Here is a 10,964-nt window from a genome sequence, read left to right as displayed (position 1 = left end):
GAAATTAGGATAATTTAAAGAGGATTTAATAAGAGGACTATTTTCAAAGGCGAAGGTGGGATGTAGGGAAAGTACAGGGATAGTGTAGTGAGTCAGAGCTAGAAACATCAAAGCTGTAACCAAATTAGACCCAAAGAAATAAAAGGAGAATATACTCAATGGAACCCCAAAAAAGAGAGCTGTGTAGAAAACTTGAGAGAGGATTTGTGACTTTGGTTGAGGGGGCATAGCTCACCTGATGGTGGGATCCGGGGGAATAAATATCCCAACATCACACTCCTTCCCTCCAGTCTCTTGAAGGGATCCCCAAGGACAAAGAGAAGATACCCTGTCATTTCCTTTGGTTATACTTTTGTAGAGATGATGCTGAACACCTCTAGGACTGAGATAAGGAAGAGAGATAAGGAAACTGGGTCTGAAAACGGTGTTACTTATTCCTCAAAAAATTGAGAAATTCTGAAAAACACCAATACATAAACCTCCAGTTTTTCAAGTAATACTTGGATTCAGCAGGCTGTGTCAGAAGGTGCTGAGGAGGGTATTTGGAAATGTATCTTTGGTTGGTATTGAAGGAAGAAGAATTCTCATTTCACTAGTCAGTTATTTCACCCAAGAAATGACATCATGGGAACATACGTGGAAATGAGCATTCAAGTGTTGGAGAAAAAGGAAAGTGGGACCAAGTCGGAAGAGGGAGAGCACTTCCAGAGGGAAGCAAAGCTTTGCAGAAAGCCTACTTATGACTCACTGCCCAGAACTCTGCCACACGGGTGGTGGGCACCCCTGCCTGTGAGGGAATCTGGGGAAGCAAGAGTTTCTACTTGGCACACTGATGCTCTGAATCAAGTCAGGTTTCTGGTAGAAAAAAGAAAGGGCAGTAAATATTGGGCCAGCAACTAGCAGCATCTACCATCTTAGAGAAAACTAAGACTCAGGGATGTGAAGGAATAACCCCCCAAATTCATAGTTATTAAGTGATGAGCTGGGATTCAAGGTCTTCTCTTTTAAGATCAAAGCAAATGCTTTTGTCCACTTGTCTATCGAGTTGTAATGGAAGGTTGGTTCTGACCTTTTACCTTAAATTAACATGTAGCATCATGAGAGACCTGGTACTTATTAGATATTTATTAGGTACTTACTAGATACTGGTTCTTATGAAAGGACTGGTATTTATCTGTAGGTAATGGTGGCTTTGGACATATGGAGAAGAAAAACAGGATATTTTTAGGAGATGAATTAATCTCATCTGGAGTCAGAAACACTGGATATTGGTTCCAGTTTTGACACTGACTTATGACTTAGATAAGTCACTTACTTTTCGATGTGGCATTTTCTTACTGTCTATAAAATGGAAGTAATAATACCTTCTCAAAACTTACAGGTGATGTCAAATATAATGACAATGTTAGCAAATGTTTTAATATCTACAGATAAAGTATTTTAAGAAGTCCAAGAAATGTCATAGCAGCATCTTTAACCATGGTGCTCATCAAGAACATTCCAGATAAAGGCAGACCGTCACTCCTATTGAATGAAGTAATATTACCATCAAAATCTAAGTGCCCAGAGATATTACTGTTAGGAACATGCGCCACAGCGAATACCAATGCTTCCTCTTCCTCTTCTCTTTGGAAAGAATCCTCCCCCTTTTCTGAGCTCCAGGACCTGAAGGAGGCCCACAGAGAGGACCAAGTGCAGGAGGAGCTGCTGCCGGGGTCATTGCAGGGGGCCTCTTCTAACATATGGTGTTCTGAGGAAACTCTGTGGGATTCCAGAGCCGCCACTGTTAGTCTCATTTCAGAGAGAAAATGTGAAAAATACCAGTACAACTGGCAGCAGCTATTGTGGTACCCAAGACGGTGGGAATTGGGGCTGAAAATCAAGGGAGACTTGTGATCACAAATCTAGAGTGTTTTGTTGCTGGTAGCAACCCAACTTCAAAAAAATGCCTCAATTTGCAGGTTTTTATTTTAAAAAGGTACAAATGCTCCCTTGTTCAATGCTTAAAATGAGTTAATGTATTCAGACTAGCTGCTGAGATGATCCAGAAATATAGGTTGCCTGAGCTTGAATTCTGAATTCTAACTGTGCACTTTGGGAAAGTTACTTCATCTTTCTAATCTATTTCCTCATCTGTAAAGTAAGAGAGTAATAGAAGCTTTCTTGGGTTAGTTTCGTTAAATAAGTTAACTCACATAAACCCATTGGCACACTACTAGTATATATTCCATAAATTCTAGCTCTTACATTAATATTTATAAGCTACTAGTGGCCCCGTGCACAAAATTTATGCACATTAAAAGGAAATTAATTAAAGGAAATATTTTAATATTGCTATTTGTCCTTTCTCTATAATAGAAATGTCAGAGATGAAAGAAAATTAGTAAAGTATATATGAATATCTTCCTCCTGTCAGAATCTGGGGCGCGCCACGGGACCCAGAGTCAAGTCCCTGCCCATCTGCACGCGCCTCGAAATCACGCAAGACCCAGACCCAGTCAGCCCCACTCCCATTGGATGAGATCCAGACCCAGCCGGCCCCACCGGTCAAGACCTGCTTGGCTGGGGGGGGGGGGGGGAGGGGGGGATGCAGCCTCAGGGCCCCTGGTGCACACTGGATAGGGGGGTGCACCCTCAGGTCTCCCGGCCTGATGCTGTGGCGGGGGGCGCGGCCTCAGGTCCCCCGTCAAGCCCTGCCAGGCGGGAGGCACAACCTGAGGTCCCCTGGCCTGGGCCGGGGCTGTACGCTTTGAGATCCCCGGTCAAGCCCTACTGGGCCGGGGGCGCAACCTCAGGTCCCCCGCCCTGGCACCATGCAGCCTCAGCTCCCTGCTGATCGCTCATTACGGCTTGTTATGGCAACCCCACCTCTGCTGTGGGCGCAGCCATCTTGTGTTATGGGAACCCCACCTCTGCTGTGGGCGCAGCCATCTTGTGTTTTGGGAACCCCACCTCTGCTGTGGGCACAGCCAGCTTGTGATGGCATGAGGGTTAATTTGCATATTACCTCTTTATTATATAGGATAAAAATTATGTAGCATTGTTTCTATATTCAGGGAGGTATGTCCTCTTACATGCCCACCTATCCCTCTGCTATGTCAGAGGCATAATGAAATGAGGCAGCTTGACTAAGTTCTGAATCCTGCCCTGTTTTTTTTTGTTTTAATCCTCACTTGAGAATATTTTTCCATTGCTTTTTAGAGAGAGTGGGAGAGGGAGAGACAGTGAGAAAGAGAAACATTGATATGAGAGAGACACATTGGTTGCCTCCTGCATTGGTTGCCTCTTGACCGGAATTGAACCTGGGACCCTTCAGTCTACAGGCTGATGCTCTATCCACTGAGCCAAACCAGCCCTGTTTCCTATAACACTGTGCCCTTCACTCAGTCACTTTACTTCTCTGAACCCCCGTTTCTTGTCTGTGTAATTAAAACACGCGTCTTTCTTCTCAGACCCTTGTATTTGGCAGCCCAGTTAGTACCCATCTTGAGGTCAACTCAATCCCTTTATTAATTTACACAAGAAATCCACTCACACTGACCTTATCATGATTTATTTTTTTATTCTTACTTGGGATTTGTAATTCAGAGGAAGTTATCTTACCACACAGAATACCCACAATTTCCCTTGAAAAATTTCCATTTGGTTTCTCTCTTCCTCCAAGTCTTTCTTTCTAGTCCTCAGCCTTTGCCTTCCTCTTAAATTTACCCCAATAATGCGTCCCACCCCGTGCTCCTTCCCTTTCCTCCTCTATTATCCAGACGGAGGTGCTTCTTCTACAAGAAACCTGGGGGCCAGTCTTCTGCTCTCTCCCTTATCACAACTGGCTTCTCAAAGCAGTTCTCCCACCAGCTCTGATGTGGTGCTTTAGAGCAGGGGTCATCCTTCTCCATTGTTGTCTTGCTTCTGGGAGGTGAAGAGGAGGCTGGCTGCTCTGCGGTACCTCCAGATCAGTCCTCGTTTTTTCTTTATTTTCTGTGTCTGTGTGTGTTTTGGTGGGTGGTCATCCTCAGAGCCCCCGGGTGAATTCAGGGAAGGGGTGTGCGCCCCACCGCCCTTATCCTGGCCCCCTTGGTCACATACCCACTTCTCCCGAGTCCTTCGGGCCGATTATGCAACACGTGGTCCACTCGGATGGTTCACCCTTTGATCCTGATCCCGTTAAAATTGTCCACGGCCAGAATGGTGCTCCTCTGGTCTTCGTAGCAGAGGAAACAGAATCCCCTGGACCTCCCGGTCTTCTTGTCCCGCACCAGATGGATGCTGACGACCTCGCCATACTGCGAGAACACACAGAGGACACTCCCCTCCGCCAGCCCGTAAGGGAGGCCGTCCAGGAAGACCCAGGCGCTGTCTCTGTACTGGGAGCCCCAGGACCCTGCCAGGGGCGGGGCCTGGCCGAGATGGGCCTCGCGGTTGTTCAGCTTGGTTGTTCAGCTCATGGATCAGCTTGACTTTGGTTAAAGGGTTCATCTCCGCGGGGTGGGGTTTCTGCAACAAACTTTTCTCTTCTGGAGCGGCACCCAGTCCTCTGCTGCCGGCCAGCCCTTGATGGGCGTCCCTGCGCCGAAGCTGAAGGAAATGGGGCCCGCGGAGGGTTTTGGCGCTGCACAACACCCTCTTCGTCCTCCGCCCACTGGCCTCTGTCCCTGGCCAGCGCGCTGCACCCTGGGAAGGTCAGTCTGGGCTCAGTTGGCGGGGCCCATGACCAGCACTGGAACTACTTTCCCATGAAACACTGCGGCGTGAGACGCACGAAGGCAGAAGCGGACCTGGGAGGTGATTGTAGCTCTTTTGCTTCGTAGAAGCTTGTGGAGCCAGGCGCAAAGGGGCCTGTAACTCTTCAGGGAGGCGGGCGTGGGAGGGCGTGGCCTCGTTCCCTCTGGAGACACGATGCCAGGTGTAATACGTGTTGACCTCTGGGTTCAAATATTAATAAACTAGAGGCCTGGTGCACAAAAATTTGTGCACTGGGGGGTGGGGGGGGGAGGGTCCCTCAGCCTGGCCTGTGCCCTCTTGCAGTCTGGGACCCCTCAGGGGATGACCACCTGCTGGCTTAGGCCCGCTCCCTGGGGGATTGGGCCTAAGCTGGCAATCAGACATCCCTCTGGCAGCCCGGCAGCCCTCGGGGGATGTCCACTTGCCAGCGGGGAGCAGACCTAAACTGCAGTCGGAAATCAGCGCTGCTGAGGAGGCAGGAGAGGCTCCCACCACTACTGCTGTACTGGCAGCCATCAGCCTGGCTTGTGGCTGAGCAGAGCTCCTCCCATGTGAGAGCGCCCTGACCACCAGAGGGCAGCTCCTGCATTGAGCATCTGCCCCCTGGTGGTCAGTGTGTGTCATAGTGACCAGTCATTCCCAGTCCTTCTGCTGTTAGGGTCAGTTTGCATATTACCCTTTTACTATATAGGATAGAGGCCTGGTGCACAGGTGGAGGCCGGCTGGTTTGCCCTGAAGGGTGTCCTGGATCAGGGTGGGGGGTCCCGCTTCAGTGCCTGGCCAGCCTGGGTGAGGGGGTGATGGCTGTTTTCTGCTGGTCACACCCCCTTCAGGGTGGGGGTCCCCACTGGAGTGCCTGGCCAGCCTGGATGAGGGGCTGATGGCTGTTTGCAGCTGGTCACACCCCCTTCAGGGTGGGGGTCCTCACTGGGGTGCCTGGCTAGCCTGGATGAGGGGATGATGGCTGTTTGCAGCTGGTCACACCCCCTTCAGGGTGGGGGTCCCCACTGGGGTGCCTGGCCAGTCTGGGTGAGGGACTGGGGGCTGTTTTCAGGCTGGCGGGTGACTGAAGTTCCCAACCTCTCCTTTTTTTCTTTTTTCTTTTTTTATTCTGGGATTTATTTACCTTCTATGGCTGTCACTGGAACTGAGAGCCGGCTTTAGCTCTGAGGTCTGGCTCCAGCTCTGAGACCTCGGCTGCTGAAAGCAGGTATCTGGTTTGTTTGGGTTCTATAATTGAAACACTGTTGCAACTCCAGCTCGGCTGGCTGGCTGAAAGCATGGGGTTTGTTTAGCTTCTTTATTTGCAACATTGTTTCTTAGACTGCAGCTCAGAGGCTGGCAGTGGCAGGCGAGGAACCTTGGCTTCCTCCATCACTGGAGCAAGCAAGCCTCCTGTTCGCTTCAGCTGCCTGGCTGCCGGTCGCCATCTTGGTTGGCAGTTAATTTGCATATCTCGCTGATTAGCCAATGGGAAGGGTAGCGAAGTTATGGTTAATTACCATGTTTCTCTATTATTAGATAGGATAGAGGTCCCCTGCTGCAGAGGCCCCCAGTCCAGTGGGGAACAAAGGCAGGCACCGTCCTTGAGGCACGGGTCTGCACACCAGCTGCACTGAGTCGCGGGGCGCTGGCTGGGAGCGTGGTGGCCTGGCGGCTGGCCAGGAGGCCTGGCTCCAGAGGTCTTCGCAAAACCACGCTGCATCCTTGCCCTGGCTGGTTCGGCCAGCGGGTGGAGCTGGGAACTGCACGGTCCCTGGTTCAGTTCTGGTCAAGGGCGCATGCGCAGGTTGCGGGCTCATCCCCAGTGTGGGGCGTGCAGAAGGCAGCCGACTGATGATTTTCTCTCATCATTGATGTTTCTTTCTCTCTCTCTCTCTCTCTCTCTCTCTCTCTCTCTCTCTTTCTCTCTCTCCTCTGAAATCAATAAAAAAATATATTTAAAAAAGAAAAAAAAAACACCCTGTTTGGGGGTCTCTTTAAAATTCTAATTTCATTTTTGTGTTCACACTGGCTGCTTTTCTTGCCTAATTTTATACCACTTTCCCCTCACCTCTCCTGACCATTTATGTTTGTGTTCTGTTCCCAATCCTTAAGCCATTTTTACCACGTTGCTTTCATCTCTAGTGGATATTGAATATTCTGGTTCCCCCTTTCCTTATGGCATAAGCACTTTATGTCTACATACATGTTCTTGCTCAAATATGTAAGACCATGGTGATGGTTATGTGAACAGTAGATGAGGGTCATGACTATTTAAAATGTGTGGATGTGGAGCAGGAACAGTAGCAACAGTAGCTAAGCCTTCATACCATTGCTCTGAACGCTTTCTATGTCCTGGTTGATTTATTCCTTAGTACTAACTACCTTATGAGGTGGTTTCATCACTTCAGAAAGAAAAGAATTCTGAGGCCAGGAGGTTATGTCAATCTTAACTTTCTCAATCTCTCAACCTAAAACAAATAATTTCCTAAGTTGTCTTTGTGTAAATTCAACTGCCCTTACAATGACTTTTTATAACACAACTATAGAGCAAATGTTTCACCTAATGCTTAATTTGTAGTTAAGGGCTATGTGTCAAACCAAATTTCCAAAATAAACCCAAACCACACATAGTGAGGTAGATGTCATTCCTACCTTGCTGAGCAGGAAACTAAATGTATTAGGGGAACAAGAGTCACTTCCTGTATCACAAAGTCTGATATGTTTACTTGTCTCTTATACACTGACTCAAATGTCAACTGTGGGTAATAGGGAGCTCCTACCATTATGTGAACGGAAGTTTTTGGTGTGGCAAGATGACTGGTTAAGTGTCATAAGCTTAGTCATGCATGTTTGTATCAGACTAAATGACCACATAGACAGAAAAAGGTGGAATAAATGTCATAATAATTTGGAACATATCTTCCTTTTTTAAAGAAATTATTTTGAGAGTACGTTAATTAAAGCTGGAGGCAGTGAAACAAGGAAGGGCTTAGGATAGAAGAAGCAACAGGAGAGATACTACACGGGCTGGTTTGGCTCTCTACAAACGTTATGGGAAAGAAGTGAGCCAAGGTGAGGCTGCTGCCAGCTTACTGGAGAATCAGAGAAAAGGGGGACAGATTTGGGAGGTTAGCCTGGGACAGGCTGCTGCTTCCCATCACTCCCCTGATTGCCAGTCTTGTGGGGTCCTTTAGAATTTAGGAGATTCATGCCTGTGGGGGATTAGAGGGGGGAAGGGAAAAGTGCTCCCAGGGTGCCAATATCTTGCTCTTGTTTCCTCTTTTTGTGGCTTAACTCCATGCAGTAGATCTCTGGGATGTTTGAATAACAACAATAACAACAACACACAGTTAAGGTTTGCTGCTTGTCATGCATGATTAACACATGCATGTACTTAATTCTCTTATTTAATAGTAAAATCTAGGTTCATGTAACACAGCGGTTCTCAACCTGTGGGTCGCGGCCCCTTTGGGGGTGGAAGGACCCTTTCACAGGGGTCACCCAAGACCATCGGAAAACATATATAATTTCATATTGTTTTTGTGATTAATCACTATGCTTTAATTATGTTCAATTTGTAACAATGGAATTGGGGGTCACCACAACATGAGGAACTGTATTAAAGGGTTGAGGCATTAGGAAGGTTGAGAACCACTGACTTTAACAGAATACCTGATTCAGTGAAGCAGTTAGCACCTTTCACCTGATAAACTAGAATTGATGTGGAAATCTTACTCTGAGGTATTACAGCAGTTTCTACTTCCACTGACTAAGAAAGCATTCGAATACTGGCCCAGTGTCAGATAAATTAATCTCAACTAATCAGTCGTAGGTAGCGATCAACTTTTATAGGTGATGCATAGAAGCTGAGTCTATTATAAGTCGCCCTTATAAGAGGCACTGGGATTTTTGAACCCCAGGTCGCCTTGCAAAGCCAGATGCTAGTTCTACTGCAGGCAGATGTGATGGGATGCTTACGGACACGCCTCCCTCACCCCCTGACTCACCTTACTGTTCATGGCTTTTATTCTACTTCCTTATGAAAGGGTGGTTAGCACCTTGCCCTTGGTTTTCCCAAATAACTAACCCAGTTGTTTCACGCAATGCCCTGTCTTCCTTCCTAGCGTGCATTTTCAAGTCCTCCCACTTTAGGCCTATTAAGATTGTTCTGTGTCTTCATATGGACTTCCGGTGTGTTGCCTTCTTTAATTTATCTCAGTATTCCAGTTGCTGGCTCTATTCCTGGTTAGTTTGTCTATTTTCCCAAGTAACAATCTTATAGCTCTCTTTGTAATGCCTTTCTAATAAACCTCAACACAGCATGAATCAAAGTATCTACTCTGCCCTGATATTGGAAAGGTAGAACTTGGGTAAATTAATAATGACATAATAAAGAATTAGGTAACATTAATTAGGTAATTTTTAAAGAATTAATATGGTGGAATAATATGCCTTAAATTTACGAGTGACTTTGGATTCTTCCAATTGCCAAACAGCAGATGGGAGTAAGGGGATAAGCCAGAAAAACAAAGTTTTGGGGCAATCTTAAGCTTAGATTTCTCTTTAAAAACGCACACAACAACACAACACAAAACAAAAAACTCAACAAGTAACCTTTGCTTTTTTCTCATAAACACACAACGCAACACAAAACAACAAACTCAACAAGTAACCTTTGCTTCTTTCCTTGTCCAGACTGATATGTTCCCCTTCACTTCAGAGATTTAAATAAGTTGGTAAAACATGCATTAATAACTACAAATTGATGTAGCATGAGTTGAAATTTGTGTTTTGACTTTATTCTCACCAATTCTGCCTTATTAAACTCACCAATTTAAGTAGCTGCCATATTCTAAGATGGGTCCCTCCCATTGACTCCCTTCTTTCTGAATCAGTCTCTGGTATCTGTTAGAGGCTAAGTCCTGGGACTGGGTGATGAGACAAATAATGCCAAACTCTACAAGGTAGTTTGAGACATTAGGCTCTGAATATGAGCAAGTTCCACAACTATGCTGCGTGACTTGTCCTAACTATTTCTAACGAGCTCAGAAAACAGCCAGGCCTCACCTTCCCTCTGGAAGGCTGTATGAAGTGGAGAACAAGTATCTTCTAGTGTACTCCAACGAAAAATATTTCCCTCTATCTGTCTCACTGTGGTAAAGCAAATCCCTTTTAAAAGTGGCAGTATTCACACTTTCAGCCCCAAACTTCAGGCAAATCAGTAGAAGCAGTCATGGTTTTTTTTTAACTTAAAGCTTTTCTCTTTTTCTATGGTTACTAAGTGCCCTCTGTTGGAAGATGTGTTTAAAGCTCTAATTAGTGGTAGTGCCCAAAAATGCTCAAATAGCCACACCCTGTGTGTTTAATCCCTGAACAGAGACCAAGGCTTCTCAAACATGGGGCCATGACATTAGACCCCCCTAGGTCATCGCCCTGTGGCCTTTCCTTAGATATGTATTTGGCATCGTCTTCATTGTTGGGGCCTTTCCTTGTCCAGACTGATACGTTCCAGATTGTTTCTTATCCCAGGTTGATACTTTTGAGGTTGATATTTATCAACACTATTTATTCCTCCATTCTGCCCGCCAAAGGCTAGTTGCTTTGTTCTCATTTGCTCAAGATATCTGAGAATGGGTAGAACTGGAAATTTCCAGCTGGTTGGGGCCCTGAACACCAGCTTCTGATTGGTCTTCAAAAAAACATATTCTGCCCCCCCCCCCGCCCCCCAAATAATATTTTCCTATTTTTTAGGTGGAAATTTTAGGACCTGGGGCAAATGAGATGACAAGAGTAAAATGGTTAACTTTCTAGGCAATAATTATTTTTATCACATGAGTTTAGTAGGCTGGAGTGGCCCAGACTGGTGCATCTCAGACTACCTGGTGTAGAACCAATTTGTTTCTAAACTGTCATGGGCCAACATCTTATAAAATACTGTAAAATGAACTATCAGGAAAAAAAAAACAGGGTGGTTTGGCTCAGTGGATAGAGGGTCAGCCTGCGGACTGAAGGGTCCCGGTTCGATTCTGGTCAAGGGCATGTACCTTGGTTGTGGCACATTCCCAGTAGGGGGTGTGCAGGAGGCAGCTGATCGATGTTTTTCTCTCATTGATGTTTCTCTTTATCCTTCTCCCTTCCTCTCTGTAAAAAAAACCCAGTAAAATATATTTTTTTAAGAAAAAAGAAAAGCAAAATTCTATTAGACTTAATAGACATAGAACTAAATTTTTATAAACATAATCAGAACAAAAGGGGAAAAT

At 46.0% G+C, this 10,964-nt stretch overlaps 1 pseudogene across 1 annotated transcript; it reads right to left on the bottom strand.

The window, feature by feature from the left end:
• Positions 1–3,776: 3,776 nt before the first annotated feature.
• On the bottom strand, positions 3,777–4,473 carry LOC308534489 (RNA-binding motif protein, X-linked 2-like; annotated as a pseudogene). The gene has a single exon. The product of its transcript is annotated as an RNA-binding motif protein, X-linked 2-like (transcript).
• Positions 4,474–10,964: the final 6,491 nt, after the last annotated feature.

The sequence above is a fragment of the Myotis nattereri genome, assembly GCF_964212035.1.
Source record: "Myotis nattereri genome assembly, chromosome: 1".
NCBI lineage: Eukaryota > Metazoa > Chordata > Mammalia > Chiroptera > Vespertilionidae > Myotis > Myotis nattereri.
Note: the sequence above shows the minus strand (reverse complement) of the source record. Positions and strands in the feature narration are given on the sequence as shown.